Source organism: Octopus bimaculoides, chromosome 20 (assembly GCF_046866305.1).
Source record: "Octopus bimaculoides isolate indiv1 chromosome 20, ASM4686630v1, whole genome shotgun sequence".
Taxonomy (NCBI): Eukaryota; Metazoa; Mollusca; class Cephalopoda; order Octopoda; family Octopodidae; genus Octopus; species Octopus bimaculoides.
This window is the reverse complement of record NC_142947.1, coordinates 20,185,510-20,205,169: the sequence shown is the minus strand read 5'-3', so window position 1 is coordinate 20,205,169 and position 19,660 is coordinate 20,185,510. Positions and strand designations below refer to the sequence as shown.

Here is a 19,660-nt window from a genome sequence, read left to right as displayed (position 1 = left end):
TACGTATTGGACTTCTACTCTATACGATAACACTAAATGAACATCTCACTGACTTCCAACAATTGTAATTTGAAGTTTAACGGTTAACAGTAAGAATGATGCCCAGGTTTCTTAAGAAATTATTGTTCAAAATATTCTGACAAAAAGTTGTTTTGTCACCACAACATACACACAGAAGTGTGTCTGTAGTAACTTGAACTACTACAAATAGCAGCCAAATCTCCCTTAAAATACACCCTTTCATCAAAGAAAGACACAGATTTACAGTATTTCTGGAAAAGAGAAAAAAGATTGCGATGAGTTTGTTACATCAGAGGCACCTCTGGGCTAAACAAAATGCAGACAAACATACTTCACATTAAAAGATTATCTACTAAATAATACCAATAAATTTGACTGTATATCTTCGAAGTTTCATTCCCCGGTAAAACCCCATGTATTTTAATCATTTTCTCATGATCTAAGACATAAAATTTGTTAAGGAAGAGATGCCTCCCTTAACTAAAGACCTCAAAAATTGTGTGACCCGACGTCGTTTTCGAGGTTATTTTGTAATGAAAAAGTGTTGTGCAAAAAATATACTTAGTAGCCGAAAGATTGATAAATCTTTTGATATCTCATACATCAAAATCAGAAACTCTGTTTTCGAATCCATAAGGAACATACGCACGCACACACACATACACGCACACACACACGCGCACACACACACACACACACACACACAAACTGTTTTATATATTAAGATAAGGCTGTGAATTAGTAGAATCATTAGCACGTTGAACAAAATGCTTAGCGGCGTTTCGTCTGTCAGTACGTTCTGAGTTCAAGTTCTGCCAAGGTTGACCTTGCCTTTCAAGCATTCGGTCTCGATAAAATACGTACCAGTTGAACATAAGGGTCGATGTAATTGATTTACCTCTCTCCCGAAGTCGCTGGCCTATTGGCAGATTCGGAAATCAATTTTTAAAAGCATTAAGGCGGATGAGCTGGCAGAATCTTCAGCACACGAGGTAAAAATTCTTAACACCAGTTCATCCGAAAGTTCTGAGTTCAAATTCTACCGGGTTTGACTTTGGAGTTCATCCCTTCGTGGTCGAAAAAATAAGTACCAGTTGGACACCGAGGTCGATGCAATTGTCTTAAGCCTCCCCCGAAATTGCTAACCTTGTGCAAAAATTTGAGAAAAAGGTTGCGAACTGGCAGAGTGGTTACTGCGTCAGAAAAGTGCTTAGCAGCTTTCCTTCCGACTTTACCTTCTGAGTTCCAATGCCACTGAGGTGGACTTTGCCTTTCATCCTTTCGGGGTCGGTAAAATACGTACCAAGTCGTTGTAATCGACTTATCATCCCTTTCCGCGAAATAGCTGTCCTTGCCCCAAAATTTGAAACCAATATTTAAATGCAATTTTGAGAAAAACAACAGAACACTTACCGATAGTAGGATTCGAAACGAAATTTTAAATGAAATTTATTGCTGAATTCGTGTTAACTGTCTTTTATGTTTCCTTTGGCATCTTTTTGAACCTGTTCAGGAAGTGAAATTTAACTTATAGTTACCACGTATTATACGGTGCAGTTTTCACACACACACACACACACACACACACACACACACACACACACACACTCACACACACAGAGACACACACACACACACACACACACACACACATATATATATATATATATATATATATATATATATATATATACATATATACATATATACACACACACAAAGTAATCCCTCGACTATATATATATATATATATATATATATATATATATATATATACATATATACATATATACACACACACAAAGTAATCCCTCGACTAGGTGAAAATCTACGAAGTAGTAACAGTACTGTACTGTATATTTTTAAAAGTTATTTTTATAACTTGTATATATTTATTTTATTATAAGTGCAAAAGAACACCATGGAGGAATCGACGTAAGCTTAAATAATAAACTGCGATAGGTGAACCGCGATATGGCGAAGGATTAATATATATATATATATATATATATATATATATATATATATATATATATATATATATATATATATATATATATATATATATATATACGTTTATATTTATATATTTGACAAGTATACAGACAGAAGAACAGGGCGCCTCTGCATAGTACCAAAATTCCAACATTGCCATCAGGATACAGGACTGCAACAACTTGGGTTTTAAGGGCCCACAACTCTCTTCAGTATCCTCCACAAAGCCTGAGAGACCCACATGGGGTGAATGTAATCATCTTCAAACATAAAACTGGACCTCCTCCTGTCAGGAGTTCCAGATGAGCCTACCTCGCAGCAAGAAACGCAAACGAGGGCACAACAATAAGCTACTGAGAAAGGTAGAAACAGCTAAGACTCTACTCCCTGGCGAGAAGGCGGGTGAGATATGCATTAATATATATCTGGAAGATCCTGGAAGGGATTGTGCCTTATTTTGACATTGAAAGCTACAGAACTACCAGAACGAGTCACCACTGCACAGTGCCAAATATCGCAACAGCCTGGGTCCCAAGCGCCCACAGTTTTTTATTATTCTCCCAAAGAGCTTGACGGACCTACTGAAGGTGGATGTAGGTGGTTTGAAAACAAAACAGGATCTGTTCCTTTTGAGAGTCCCAGATGAAACTACCACGTGGCAGGAGGTGCTAATGAGGGCAGCGACATCAAACTCCCTTGTTGACCAAATGTCACATATCAGAAAAGGCTCTCAATAATAACAGTGTAGCGAAACGGCGGTTCCGCAGCATGTCCATGCCTTGGAGTTGAAACCGATAGAAAACACACACACACACACACACACCCATATGGCAACGACATAGCTAATTATGCAATGAGCTTCATTAGCTTACAGCTGTTTCCGCTATATTGTGCAGTGCACTCAGAACTGAGTGCTTGTGCATACATACGCACAAACTGAAACTTGCGAGTAAATCGTACAGTTCTTCAAGATATGAACGCTACCTTAACAAACGTTTTGTACAAAATAATAAAGATAGTAAAGACATATACAGAAAATTACGTGTCGCTTATCACCTTAGTTATATGGGGGAAATCTTGACCAGAAATTTTCTTGACTGATTCGTCCAACTCAGTGATATACCCTTTCTTCCAGTGTCTAAATCAGGTATTCATATTGGACGAAAAACCAATGACGTATTTCGCTTGTCATCAATAATTGAATTGCATTATTTCTATAATTAGTTCGGTTGACTCACTAAAGCCTCTGATTCAATTCACTATGACATTTTATATACAATTCTTAGAAGACCGGTTTTGTCCTCGTAAATTCCCAAATATTATCAGCTTCTTCATGATAATATAAGATCATGTTTTTAAATGGCGTGGGATGCATTTTTTAGTCAGTGGCGGAGCAGGGATGGGTAATATAACAGACCCTACTCTGTTTAATAGATATTTCATAAATGATTCAGTCGCTTTCTGCGATCGTTGTGAAAATATTTATGTATGTTACCGCACAACTGGTAAACAATTCAATCTCAGACAGCCTATTTATAGATCATCCTTATTTGTATTTCTGAGAGGAGGCTTCTCGTGTGTAGTTGACTGTAATATCGTTTTCAAATTTTGGCACAAGGCCAGCAATTTCGGGGTCGGGGTAAGATGATTACATCGACTGCAGTGCTTAAATGGTACTTATTTTATTGACCCGAAAAAGATGAAATGCAAAATCGGCCTCGGTACAACTTGAACTCAGAACATAAAGAGACAGGCGAAACGCCACTAAGCATTTCGCCCGGCGTGCTTACGATTCTGCCAGTTTTGCTGCCAGACTGCCAAAAGTAATATCGACGGGCATAATGGAAAAGATCTTGAAACTCATACCGATAAAACGACGTGTAACGTATTAGGCTTCATAATAAATCTTGATAAAATGGTTATTATTTATGAGCACAGCTCTAGAAACTCCCGTGTGTCTCCTAATATAATAGTATATCTTAAAGCTACGGAAAACATTTTTCTGTAAATATTTAACGACCGTATATGAAACAGACAGATAAATCTTAATGGTCAAAAAGCAGATAGATGAACAGTTGTCAAGTAAATTGCAACGAAATATGGACAACAACAAATATTTAGTTCAAAACAGGTATTGTGCCTATTTTGTTGTAGAGCAGAGAAACATGGAGATTTTATTGAAGACATGTTAAACACTTCGACGGTTTTCATCAGAAGTGACTTTGACAAATTTTGCAAATGTCTGGAGAAAGTAAGCGAGTATTGTTGAGGTCTAGAAATTATCGAAAGTTTAAATCATAGAAGCTCTCTTGTGAGTTGGTAAGCAGAGATGTGCAACCATATATTTTGTTTGGAAAATTTGTGAATTTCAAAGCGTCTAGACTTTACAGAACTGTTCGTGAGGGGGGGGGACCTTTCATCATGCACCGAATATGTTCTGGAAAAAGTTAATATTCTTAAAGAAGGTTGGAAAATATTTTGAATTGTAAGCACAGATGTGGTTATGTCATGATGCTTCCTTCTCAAGCACATGGTTCCGGGTTCAGTCCAACTGCTTGACTGTCGGTGCATGTGTCTGCTACTATAGCCTCGGGCTGACCAAAGCCTTGAGAGTGAATTTGGAAGACGGAAACTGAAAGAAGCGTGTCGTATACACACTCGCGCGCGTCTTCGTGTTTGTGTTTTCCTCCACTATCGTTTGACAACTGATGTTGGCGTATTTACGCCCTCGTATTGTAGTGGTTCGGCAAATGAAACCGATAGAATAAGTATCCGGCTTTAAAAAATAAGTACTGGGGTCGATTCATTCGGCTAAAATTCAAGGCGGTGCCCCAGTATGGCCGCAGTCTAATCACTGAAACGAGTAAAAAAATCAAAAACGCATCATAGAGAAAAAACATACTCATATATGTGAAAGTATACATATCTATTCATTTTAAAGAGAATCGCAGTGAACGCGGAAACATATAAAGAAACAGACACAACATACTCTTTGTGTGATTTTCAGGCGGGGGTCAGCGCATGTGTGTGTGTGTGTGTGTGTGTGTGTGTGTGTGTGTGTGTGTGCGTGTGTGTGTGTGTGTGTGTGTGTGTGTGCATATCTGTCACTCGCAAGCTAGCCTCACTTGATAACATGCATACTTCTTTCGTTAGTTGTCCTATGTGCCTATGTAGTCGCGAGCAAACACAAACAACCCCTCGAAGAAAACTAATCCTGGATGTAAGAACTTAATTTTTGGAACATATAACGTAAGAACACTTCATGGTCTTGACAACTCCGATAACCAGAATGGCTTACACAAATGCAGAATTAAAAAAGAAAAGGACTGCTTTTTAGGGTATATAGCATACTCACTCAGCGAGAGAACTCGGAAAGAGCACCTAATTTCTGTAGGCCTGAGATTGTAGCATGTTGTTAACCGGTAGAAGACCTTTCTTTTGGATGTAGTTTAGTATGAAAAGCAGTTCTTACAGAAGCTTTGCAGATGGTCGACAAATAATAAGGTTTAGATACATTCTTGCTCCAAGAACAAGGTTAGCAATCTAGGATGGTCAGAAATATCACCCAAAATCTTGACACCTAACATTTCTATGACGTTGTCCAAGACTAGAGAAGCTGAGGTTCACAATGGCTTTCTGAATATGACTCTCTCTCTCTCTCTCTCTCTCTCTCTCTCTTTACTCTTATACTTACCACGCAGCCACTCCTATGACTGGGGATATTTTGTTAGCAAAATATACAAAATTGTTGCGATTCCTCTGAAGGATGTTTTCGTGGTCTAACTTCATTGAGTCAATGAAAGTCTGGTGATTAGTTTTTATGTCACATATGGGTGACGTCTAGGCACAGAAAGAAAAGGAAGAATCGTTCGGTTAGAGGAATGCTGCGAGCCAGTTTGGCTGATATGAAAGCATCGAAAATGTGCAGTAGGCTGCACTCGTTTTGCAGATTGAGAATACGCGACCGCAGCCATCGATGTGAAAAACAGATAAAAGCAACGTATGATTCTGTATGATTTATAGATGGTCCGATTATAAATCATTATCACTAAGACATCATTTTGTTTCTTCTCCTAGGATCGGTTCCTGTATATGCACTGACTATGTATGTGTATATATATATATATATATATATATATATATGTGTGCGTGTGTGTGTGTGTGTGTATAACCACGTGTGTATATGAACAAACTTTCATTTGTGCTTTAGAAGCGTCGATTGTGCATCGTATGATACAAACAAAATAGTGATATTTCGAACGCAGTATCACCATTACAAGAGCAGGAAAAAATGGGTATTATTACCCTTGCATGGCAGAAAAAGAGACAGACAGACAGACAGACAGACAGGCAGACAGATAGATAGATAGATAGATAGATAGATAGATAGATAGATAGATAGATAGATAGATAGATAGATAGATAATTTCATTTGGGTGTAAGCACGGGTTTATTCTATGAAGCTCAACCGCGCCTCCAGGTTCTCAGGTAGACAATAGTAATGCGGTGATTGTTTGTTTTAGAAAATACATGCTTGGGAGTCCACAAATATCTACAGCTTTTACAATTATAAACAAGTCTTTTTATTACATCAATTTACAATCGTTTCAACTGAATCCAATCTCATGAATATTGCTATATTATGCAATAACTTATGCAGCTATTGATTCTTGTGTTGTCATTGGCACGCATCGAAATTCAACTCTTCAGAATTGTGTATAAAACAATTTGCGGTTTATATTTTAATGATCAATAATATATATAATGTAAATTATATGTATATCGAGTTGGGCGTGTTTACGTGGTTACTGTTGTATTGCATATCACGAACAGAAAAAACCAAAAGAAACTCAGGCTTGAATTAACCAGTCAAGACACGAGAAAATCGAAATTAAAGGAATAGAAAAAAATAAAAATCAGGAACGAAAACGGAATATATTTGTTTTTAAACAGTATAATAAAGTATAGACTCGTTAACAGTTTCTATCTCAAGAGCTATTTTATTATAATGTTCTTCAAAAGTTTTGTTTAAACGCTTTGGGGTATAGTTATTCTATCAGCTATACAGATGGGGAATTGCAGATATATATTTGTAGTGTTATCACCGGAAAATCTCTTTGTCAGCTACATTATAAGAGACAGTCAGATATTGGATTTGCAGGGGTCATGGGGTCGTTCATCAGAGAATTTAAAGATCACACGCACCCGCATATTTACATGCACAGACACAGACAGATAATGATGACATAGATGCTACTAACGCTTTATATCGCGTCTCTTATTTACCAAAATGGAAAAAAACAAAAATTCCAAAATTTCTATACACGCAGACATTAAATGACAATGACTATTCTTTTATACACAGAGATGAAAAATTGAAAAATTCTACCTTCTTACATTCAGTCTAATTGACTCAGTCAAATTTTCAAACACAGAATATTCTGTCATAAATAAATAAACGTAGATATACTGGTATCCCCCCCCCCCAGCGGACACTCTCATGAATACACACAACTTTTAAAAGATCGTATTATTTCAAAGAAATACTTTCTAATCACATATATGCATTCCTGATATATATATCGCTGTGCAGGTCCATTAAGAAGTTTTCCCAAAATGGGTTTCAGGCGATAATCTTTCCAAAGTGGGTTCCAGACGGTAACTGGAATAATAATTCTCTAATATCTTATATTGAAAGTTTTTCTAAACTTATGGTGGCACCTTATAATAAGGTCAGAGTGTTTATTAATCCTTAGATAATAAAATCAAAATAACTCTTCTAAACAAAGATTAAATAACTTAGAATTCCTGTCATACAGATATACAGATCTCGCCACAAACCAGAAAGTGTTTTATTGAATCTCTCTTCCTGGCAAATGCCAGATAAGGTTAGCCAAATAAGTATTACATCTCTTGTTTATATCACGAAATGACGCAACATAAGCATGCCAACGATTTTTGAAAAATGCTGCTGTTGCACCTACGTATCTGTATTCGTTTCCTTCAGTCCAGATCGAGCATTTATATAAAATATTCTTCACGGAGAGAAGCACTTTTATTTCTGAAATTACATCTTTTAACATTATTAATATTATAACCGCCACTACCGTTAGTAATTATTTTCTTAGAATTACTCATGTTACTACTGTTATTACTATTATTATATAAGCGAACTCCAGGTTACTTAAAATAAGCATAAGCTAAGTTTTGGTTGGTTTAAGTATGTTTGTGACATATTTCAACTGCTAAAGGCAAATTCGCTGCAGTTGCCGTGGACAGATATGGCGTTTTTACACCTTTTATCATAAGAGAAATTTTTTTTTCCTGGTAATCGTAGTGAATTTACCTTTAGAAGATGAAATGTGTCACAAACATATTTTAACTAACATTAAGTTCTCTTATGCCTTAACACTATTTAGTACTGATATTGCTGAATATGTGTGTATGTGTGTGAGAGTGAGAGAGAGAGAGAGAGTGTGTGTGCGTGTGTGTGTGTAGAGAGAGAGAGAGAGAGAGAGATGCATATGCATACGTCTTCAATTCTTCTCTGTTTGCATATTACTCTGTTTCTGTTACACTCCACTCCCCTAACTCATGCACTCTCCCTCTCTCTCTCTCTCTCTCTCTCTCCCTCTGTACACACATACACACACACTCTCATGTATACATATATATATATATATATGATCTCTCTCTCTCTCTTTCTCTCTCTCTCTCTCTCTCTCTCTCTCTCTCTCTCTCTCTACACACACATATATATATATATATTTATATACATATGATGCTGTCTGTTAACGCCCAGTGACAAAGCGTCCTTTTAGAATCATCATGTGTGGTCGACTGTTGCGTCCTCTATCTTCAACAACTTTAGAACAGCCAACCTCACATCTTTAAATAATCCTATCTGCAGAAGCATATGATATCATTTTATTTTATATGATGACATTGCACGTATCATATACATGCTGTACATCCATCCATCCATACATACATACACACATATATATGCACGTATGTATATGGCACATGAAAGCATATATATATATATATATATATATATATATATATATATATATATATACTACTTAGGCAGAACGATGCTAATAACCTGTTGTAAGGATTTAATATACATATGCTCCAGAAAAGAGATGTTAGTCGAGTGTATAGGGTTATTACAACTCTTAATATTAATGTCAGGGAAACAAGAAATAATGTAATGAACTTCAATACATAATTTCTTGGTCCCTTCTCATTTATATACTGATATATATATATATATATATCGATCATATGCCTTTCTTAACCATGTGTAAATGATATTTTGAGGCGTGACAACGCCACGTCTATATGTGCAAGTGTTTCGGCCATGACCGTCATATTCCTACCTAAGTCTGCCGTAACTTCGCGAAACAAATGGTTTACTAGGAAATGTGCGGCCTAACAACAAAAACTGAGAATATAATTATACAAATATACTCGTTTTGCCTGATTTGTAATATTTCTTATGCTGACATCTAGTTGTAATTTCAATTCTTTTTTCCTCTTAGTTCTCTATTGAGATTTTTCGATATTGTGAATTGCTTGCATGTTTTTTCGACAAGCAGTCAGTACACTACAAATATGAAGTCATCTACCATGCACACACACACACACACATACACACACACACACACACACATACACACACACACACTCTCTCTTTTCTCTCTCTCTGTCTCTCATACTCACTTGTATATACAGATAACTTACCCACACCAGTTGTGATATATATATATATATATTATGTATGTACGTCATACGCTCATGGAGAATCCTTAATGACTCATATATGTGTATATGCATATGTGTGCATGTATATATATATATATATATTTATATGTATATGTATGAATTTGCATGTATGTACGTGAGTGTATGTACATGTGTATGTGTATGTGTGTGTGTGGTGTGGTGTGTGTGTGTGTGTGTGTGTGTGTGTGTGTTAGTATAAGTCCAGTGGCCAATCTGGAGCAAATCAATAGAAAGCTATCAATGGAAGTATAAAACATTTTTGTATCAGCACTTTGATCTCTTTGATAAAGATAGAATTCATCAGTTTTCCATCGAAACAATCTTTTAAATATTCTTGGAATCAGCAAGCTGAAATATGCAAAACCATCGTGCACCCAGGTCAGATCTGCCTAATTCATAAAAAGTGATATATGAGCCATTTTTATGAATTTAGATGCATGTGGTTGATGGTGATGTACTAAATTAGGAACGCATTTCAGTTGGAGAAAGAAAATATAATTTTAGTTGCAACAGTTAGAGACTTACAAAAGAAAATTTATTTCACAGAAAATTGAATTTTCATGCTTCATGAATTCTGATCTATGCTGGCTAACACCAACGTCCATTCTTCGTTCCTATTTAATCTCATCAGGAAAACAAAGCTCATTTTGATTGGTAGACATAGATTATACAAATAGAAAACATGTAGTAGTTTGATAAATATAAATTGCATAATTGCAAAGCGAAACACATCAAGTGAACTATTACATTTAAGATTCATAATTAAGATGGTGATGTACCGAATGACGTATACCAAGAATTTCTCAATATATTGAAACTGACTCTTAATTATAGAAAGAAAAAAACAATATTTATTCTTTTATTCTTTTACTTGTTTCACTTTTAGTCGAACAAATCGGCCCTAGGACTTATTCTTTGAAAGCCTAGTACTTATTCTATTGGTCTAACGGCTAAGTTACGGTAACGTTAACACACCAACATCGGTTGTCAAGCGAGTGTGGGAGACAAACACGCACACACATACGCGCGCGCGCACACACACACACACACACACACACACACACACACACACACATATATATATATATATATATATATGACGGACTTCTTTTCAGTTTCCGTCTACCAATTCACTCACAAGGCTTTGGTCGACTCGAGGCTATAGTAGAAGACACTTGCCCAAGGTGCCACGCAGTGGGACTGATCCCGGAACCATGTGGTTGGGAAGCAAGCTTCTTATCACACAGCCACTCCTGCGCCTATGTGGCAATTACACCAACTGCCTTTCGGTAGTTGGTCGAACATCACAGTATAAGTAGAATCTCTGGGGCTAAAGTGATAACCTGCATGGAATATCCCTCAAACCTACCCTACAACTTTAAAATGGAAACATATATGTATAAAGTGAACTTCAGAAGCTTTATGTTCATGGAAAAAGCAAGGGCAGCCATTGCTGAGTCACCGCTCGACATTATGTAATATTCATATAATTAGAGTGAATATTGTGTAGCTTTATTATAAAACGCATATCTTTAACCACAACCAAGTTGATACGTACAAATGTGTCTTTGCTTCACATACCTTGAGTTTAAACCCACTGCAAGGCTATTACAGTATATTTTGATTAGACCATATCTAACTGTTAGGAGAGGGTAGAAAGCAGATCCTGAATATCGAGGCTGAAGTAGATTTTGGTCATCTGTTTGATTCAATTTTTAGGTATTTATACTGAATCGGACTTGATCAGCGTATCTGAATCAGATTCTGGACATAAAGACTGAATCAGATCCTGTTCATCAAGGCTAAATTGGACCCTGGGTAACTAGAGTGAATCCTATCATTCAAAGTTAAATTGATCTCAAGATCCTAGTCATGAAGACTGAGCCAGATCCTAGACAGCTAAATTGAATTTTAGATAGCTAGGTTGGCACGAGATTCTAGGTATAGAAACTAAACATGACTCTGGACAACTGGACGGAATCAGATTCTGGTTAACTAACTTGAGCATCCGAGTTAGCTAAACTGGATCAGATGCCGGTTAGCTAGACTGAACTAGATCCTAATCTGCAGCAAGATTAAACTACACCTTGAGGATCAAACTGAACTCGACCTTTCTTAGAGTTACAATGAACCACATCCTGGTGGGTAGGTATACTTAACTAAATCCAGTACTTTTGGACTTGACCACCGTCTTTCTATTGTTAACCACACATTCCTGGAATGTTTTTGTATCTTCTGTGCTTTCTTCATTGTGATGTAGAAAATGTTCTCATTTCAGAATGACACCAGTTGTGTTAGTCCTTGTTTACCATATCTTGTCATGTTTTGGTTGGTGTCGAAATCAGAAGCTCTTATTTTTCCATTTGTCTTTTTGTCTTGTTACTTTTTTTATTTTGCGTATTTTCTTATTTCTATAGATTTCACTGAGTTTTTATTCATGTTGTGACAGACACTTTCTATAATGTACATCTGAAAGAAATTTGCAGTTCACCCATTATCGCATCTATTTGGCAAAAATTTTGCACGAACTAGTTTACTTCATCAAATCTCTGTAATAGAGAAGAATATGTTTTACAATTTACCATATTTGTGACATATTTAAGCTATTACTCTCTCTCTTTCTCTCTCTCTCTCTCTCTCTCTCTCTCTCTCTCTCTCTCTCTCTCTCTCTCTCTCTCTCCGTCAGTCGGGAGGGGCTTTGAAAGATTGCTGATAAGTTCGACTGCCTGGAGAAATTCATCAGCATGGTGCGATAGTTCCACGATGGCATGCTCGCTCGAATACTGCGACAGTAGAGTTTCTTCGACGCATTCTCAGTCACTAACAGAGTCAAGCAAGGCTGTGTACACGCACCTACACTGTTCAGCATGATGTTCTCAGGTATGCAGTCGGATGCCGCCTGCAACGACGAAAAAACCAGCACCAAGATCAGATATAGGACTGATGACAGACTTTTCAACCTGCAGAGGCTATAGGCCTAGACAAACGGGGACGAGGCTATAGGCCTAGACAAACAGTGCACGACTTCCAGTTCGCAGATGACTGCACATTCAACGCCAGATGCAGCAGAGCATGAACTTCTTTCATATTGCCTGCAACAACTTTGGCCTCTCAGTCAATACTCAGAATACAGACGTCATGCACCAACCTACTCTCAAAAACCGTATGTGGAACCAGCTACCACTGCTGAAGGGGAAATCCTGAAGGTTGTTGATAAGTTCACGTACCCCAACAGTAAAGTCTCCAAATCTGAACATTGGAAATGAAGTCGACACGACACACGCATCGTCAAGGGAAGCTCAGCATTCATGCGGCTACGTGGATCACTGTGGGGGATGAGATACATTAGACTGGCCACCAAGTTAAACGTACAAAGCAGTTCTATTGCCTACGCTACTGTACGCCTGCGAGACTCGAACAGTTTACGGATGCCATGGCAAAAAGCTAAACCGCTTCCACATGAATTGCCTGACAAAGGTACTGAAAATCACCTGGCAAGACAAGGTCCCAGACATAGAAGTCGTCTCTCGCGCTGATCTTCCAAGCATTTACAAAGTACTTGTTTGAATACCTGACACACAACTCCCCAAGAACTATTTCAAAACAAACTGGCGAAGGCAAGTAGATGCAAACTGGAAAAAGTGCTTCAGGGATACAGGCAAAGCCTCACTTAAGCGCTTTGAGATCAACTCCGACACCTGGGAAACGCAAGTGCAGGACCGCCTGTGCCTGGAGAAGCTGCACTAATAGAGGTGCGACCTCCAATGAACAGAACAGGATTGCAGGAGCACAAACAATAAGCGAACTGCGCAAGTCCAGAGCCAACTCCTTGTCTTCAGTCCCAGCAGACCACGCATGGGATTTGTCGGCCTCAACCAGACACACCGTAGCCCGTTTTCTCCAATTTGATGTCCTTGGTCATCGTCGACACCGACGGACAAGCTATAATTACGAAACGCGCGCCCTCATCCACACACACAAACACACACACGTACGTATGTATGTGTGTACGTATGTATGTATGTATGTATGTATGTATGTATGTATGCATGTATGCATGTATGTATGTATATATGTATGTATGTATGTATGCATGTATGTATGTATGTATGTATGTATGCATGTATGTATGTATGCATGTATGTATGTATGTATGTATGTATGTATGTATGTATATATGTATGTATGTATGCATGCATGTATGTATGTATGTATGCATGTATGTATGTATGTATGTATGTATGTATGTATGTATGCATGTATGTATGTATGTATGTATGTATGCATGTATGTATGTATGTATGTATGTATGTATGTATGTATGTATGTATGCATGTATGTATGTATGTATGCATGTATGCATGTATGTATGTATGTATGTATGTATGTATGTATGTTATCTCCGGTGGAATTTCTTTTAGAGTTTTCATTGAGTTCTATTTTATTCAGTTGCATTCGGTTTACAAATGACAGTCTTATATATTTCATTTGATGGTTCATTGCTTGCAGGATATTCTTTCTTGAATACTTCTCACATTTCTATGCTGACAATAAGGTAATACGAACCAATTAAAATGTTTTGTAATATTTATGCGAATATTTTCATTCATTTCCAAATTCTGAGTGATGTTTCCACGGTCACTCATGATGCTGTAAATAGCAACCAACCTTCACACAAAGAATAATACCTTATCGTCTAACAAACAAAAAGGACAATAGGATTCCTGTGTCTTATAAACGACAACATGAACGAAAAGCGAAGTGATTTGCGCGGTTATTTTCCCGTCTAATGAGACTAAGGCAAAGTTATGAGAGTGTTTAGGGATCACTTAAGGAAATATCACATTGAGTATAAATTCGTAGTGACTGCAGGGTGTGTCATGGGTATAAACGAGGAATATAGCAAGAATAGCATGGCTAGTTGATCTGTGCAAAGTATGACATTGTCATTACAGATGCCGATTTCCTCCTCCTTCATCCTCATCACCGTCATCATCATCATCATCATCATCATCATCATTGTCATCGTTATCGTCGTCATCGTCGTCGTCGTCGTCGTCGTCATTATCGTCAGCATACATTTTCTTATCTACTATGGTGGAATATGAGAACTGTTAGAGTGCTAAACTGAATGCCTGGCAATATCTAGTTGTTACCTAGGGGTGATTTTGGCATTTGCTCCCTTTGTGGTAAGGGTCAATAAAAGAGAGTCAGCGATCATATTGGCTTTCACCTATTTCCATCTCTCGCATAGTTATAACCTTAGTACGAAAATTTAGAAATCTTTATATAATCTTCGTCACTATTATCAGGATTAAAAAATAAGACAGACTCCCTTAGGGAGGAAAACAAGAAGAGTAAAAACATAGAAAAAAATGTTAATTAGATCCGACCTGACAATATTCAGCTCCGCATCGTCCGTCTGTTGCAACTGGTAGAAAAACTCGTGTTAAAGATAAGAGACAAAAGCGAAAAGCAGCTTTCGAGACAGAAACAAATCTCAAACTACTTACGTGAAGAACACAACTGTAGCAATAACGAATGAAGGCAAAGTAAATATAAACAGACTGTCTTCAAAAATTCTTTTTTTTTTTTCTTTTTAATGTCAGTTTTGACTAAAATAAAGAAGGCCTTTGGAGTGTTTATGTCTGGATGTTATTATTGTTGTAGTTACTGATGTTGTGCTGGGGAGGGTGTGAGGTGGAGTGATACTGGAGAAGCAAATTTCGTTATTCAAAGTTGGTTTTCTTTATGTTTGCAAAGGAACTGTCAAACAAAGATTCTTTCCTTCTTTTCTTTTACGAACGGATTTCTTCCAAGACAATGTTCCATTTTCAGTTTTCTTCATTGTTTTGCTGGTTTTATTATTTTTATTTTTTTAGGGGCAGGGGTTTTCTCATTTTTGTAAACCTTTCTCTTCGTACTAATTTGTTTCTTGTTTTCTTCTACTCCTCTTGTCTTATCTGTCGTCTGAATTCGGTTACACATCTACAACCATTACAACACCAACAACATCCACAAAAATAACAACAGGAAGAACAACGACAAGAACAACAATAACAACAAATTCATGCTCGAAAGAAACAACAGCAAAGTTGTTAAGAAAGAGTTTGCAATTATTTTGACTTCGTTTGTAGAAATTAGCAATATACTTAGATTTAATTAGATTAGAATCCTCAGGGAGGTTTATTTATCTTCTTATTTTCCCTTTATTTTCATATTTAGTTTCCGCTTTATAAGCTGACAAAAATCAACAATAGCGCGCTATATACGAAGGAAGAAAAATATTAAAACAGACAATAATATTACGATGGATGACGAAAAATATTTACAGAATAGATAAAACTATGTACGTGTGTGTGAGTGTTCATTTATATACATACATACATACATATATATATATATATATATACATATATGTATTTGTATGTATGTATATATCTGTGTACAGTATATGTGGAGGCGCAATGGCCCAGTGGTTAGGGCAGCGGACTGGCGGTCATAGGATCGCGGTTTCGATTCCAAGACCGGGCGTTGTGAGTGTTTATTGAGCGAAAGCACCTAATGCTCCACGTGGCTCCAGCAGGGGATGGTGGCGAACCCTGCTGTACTCTTTCACAACTTTCTCTCACTCTTACTTCCTGTTTCTGTTGTGCCTGTAATTCAAAGGGCCAGCCTTGTCACACTCTGTGTCACGCTGAATATCCCCGAGAACTATGTTAAGGGTACACGTGTCTGTGGAGTGCTCAGCCACTTGCACGTTAATTTCACGAGCAGGCTGTTCCGTTGATCGGATCAACTGGAACCCTCGTCGTCGTAAGCGACGGAGTGCCAACAACAACAGCAACAACAGTATAGTATAATATAGTATAGTATAGTATATATATATATATATATATATATATATATATATATACACTCGGGTTTCAATTGCACACGCTTTCCTTGATTGGGTCGAGAACGATGAAAACTTTTTCAAAACTTTGTGTAGACGTTTGTGCAGGTATCGCCAAGCTTTTGGTAAAATTTGATGCAGATTCTCTGCTCAACTTTCTCTGTCATGGTCAATGCGACGATCACACGTTACACATCTTCCTTCCAAGCACTGCTGTAAACAGTGGAAGTGAGCTAGAATGTTAAAGCTTAATGCAAATGAACAACAGAGTTCAAGGTCAATCTGTACCGAGCGGCTTTACTCTGCTGTGCTTTAGCTTCGTTACTATGGCAACAGTCCATATACTTATTGATCAGACCACGTATATATATATATATATATATATATAATACAATATTAGAATAAAGACTTTATAAGAATTTATCAAGTAGTTAGCGTGAAAAAAACCTCATAAGGAAAAAAGAAACCATCATTTTTTTCCCATAAATATATCTAATTTATATAAGGGCATTACTATACAATAATGATCGGTAAAAACGTGCTTATTTTGGTAGTTTTGACTTATGGAGTCCCTCTGAGCGTGAGGCATTATTGTATAATAATGCCCTTATATATATATATTAGATAGATAGATAGATAGAGAGAGAGAGAGAGAGAGAGAAAGCAAGAAAGAGAGAGAGAGAAAGAGAGATATACAGACTGTCAGAGACCAACGTTCTATGCAAACTATATGTTAATATGGTCTATACAGAATAAGATGATGAGCCGGCAGAATCTTTAACACGCCAAAAAAAAATGCTTAGCGGCATTTTGTCCCTCTTTACGTTCTGAGTTCAGCATCCAAAGAGTCATCTTTTGGGGTCGATAAAATAAGTGATACTTGAACACTAGGGGTCGATGTAATTGGTTTAAACCTCTCCAGAAAGTGCTAGCCTTGTGTCAAATGTGCAACCAATGTTTTATATAGTATAAATATTATGTAAAATAAAATCGGCAAATAGTTCAGTTGAAGGGGTGGAAATATTTATTACTAGAAGAAATACCCGGCGTTGCCCGGGTTAAAGAGAATAATGAAATCTAAAAACGCCGTCTAGACTACACATCATCTTTATATATAGAGATGTATATACACACTCGCACCCAAACACATGTATATATATGTATATCAATATAAATATATGAAAGTCAATGAAGTTTCGTAAAAGAAGGTGATCATGTACATACTTTCTTGCTGTTGTGATTATAACACCTCATTGTAAACTATGTTCCTTGTTTTCCCTTGTGGAGCATATACAAATAGGTTTTTTGTTGCTGCCCACTCTTGAGCAGCCAACATACAGTTGTCCATGTGAGAAGCAGGGCTCTTCCAAGAGAAGACCAGCTACAGACAGTGTTTGACCCTGATATTTGTTTATGGACATGGCAAAAGTCACACGAAGGGGGAATTGTAGTCTTCTGAATGTAAAAGGAATGTCTGCTCCTGATGGAGTAAGAGGAATTCTTGGAATAAAGACGTCATCCCCTTTTGCACATCCAGAAAGAATGGTAGCCTCGATAACGTGTGACATCATTTTCTAAATAATGCTCATCTGTTATGTTCGGGTTAAAATTTCATCAACATCAAAAATATATGAATTTTCATGGGAGTTATGGCCGTTATGCAAAGAATATAATTTCCAAATTTCATAAAGATTCATTCAGTACTTTTGACGTAGTTTTGGATAAGAAAACAAATGACTAATGTGTGTGTTTGTGTGCATGTGTATGTGTGTGTGATGGGTGTATATATGTATAGATATCTGTATGCATGTATATATGTATATATGTGTACATATTACATGTACATCTATATATATATATATACATCTACACATATGTATACATATACATGTATGTATAGATCTATATATATATACATATACGTGTACATCTATATGTATACATATACATCTCTCTCTCTCTCTATCTCTCTCTCTCTCTCTCTCTCTCTCTTTCTCTCTTTCTCTTTCTCTCTCTCTTTCTCTCTTTCTCTCTCTCTCTCTCTGAAAGTATCTGTCATTACAGTATCGAAATGGTGTACATATACATGTATATGTTTACATATACATCTCTCTCTCTCTCTTTCTGTCTCTCTCTTTCTCTCTTTCTCTCTTTCTCTCTTTCTCTCTCTATGAAAGTATCTGTCACTACAGTATCGAAATGTGATTGTTTCAGTTAGTGGAATAGTTTCATTTTTAAAGTGAAAGTATTTGACATGAGTGTTTTCGTTTCACTTTTGACACGTAATACTTAAATAGTGGAGGAGATATTATGTTGCCGTGTGCTCGAACTCTGCAAGAAGTTAATAATTTTTTTTGACTAAAACACAACTGGAACCCTAAGTAAGGCATGTGTAAAATTTGAATGAAATTGGTTGCGTAGTTCTCGAGTTTTAGTGATTCACACAGACAGACAGACAGACAGACAGACAGACACACATTCTCATTTTTATATATATAGATATCAAAAGTCGAGCTTTGCCCTGCACCAAACTCAGAGTAGTATATAAAAGAGGATAAGCATCAGCAGTACATGTTCCCTTAGTCGGTTCTATCCTCATATGTGTGTATGTGAAGCGGGTTCGGTTGTCTGATCAACTGAAGCAACAGTTCCTTTAACCCATGCTTTCAACATAATTCTTGAGCGGATTCACTGTGATACAATGTGTGACGAAAATGCACAATTTTTAGTTACCGATACAATCTACTCGAAAAACTGCTATACCGTTTCCGTAAAGTATGGGCCGACCCCAGGCTACAGAAAATGACACTTGCCTAAGATACCGCGCAGTGAGATTGAACGCACGACCTCGAAATGGCAAAGTGAGCTTCTTAACTATTTAGCTACGTGCACCTAGACATACTCAACACACATAAATACATATAAATACGTAAGTGTATATATATATATGTGTGTGTG

General features: G+C 37.0%; 1 long non-coding RNA gene across 42 annotated transcripts in view; it reads right to left on the bottom strand.

Annotated features, from left to right (window-relative positions):
- The window catches only part of LOC106871257 (uncharacterized), a 434,384-nt gene that overhangs the window by 120,922 nt on the left and 293,802 nt on the right, over nucleotides 1–19,660 (bottom strand). For 22 of the 42 annotated variants that reach the window (XR_016237577.1, XR_016237575.1, XR_016237563.1 and 19 more), the window contains one exon: nucleotides 1,435–1,526. The exons of 15 other annotated variants lie outside the window; for them this stretch is intronic. This is a non-coding gene — a long non-coding RNA (uncharacterized LOC106871257). Of the gene's footprint in view, nucleotides 1–1,434; nucleotides 1,527–4,132; nucleotides 4,871–19,660 lie in introns of those variants that run through there. 5 more of the 42 variants (XR_016237599.1, XR_016237596.1, XR_016237586.1 and 2 more) reach the window with 1 other exon arrangement.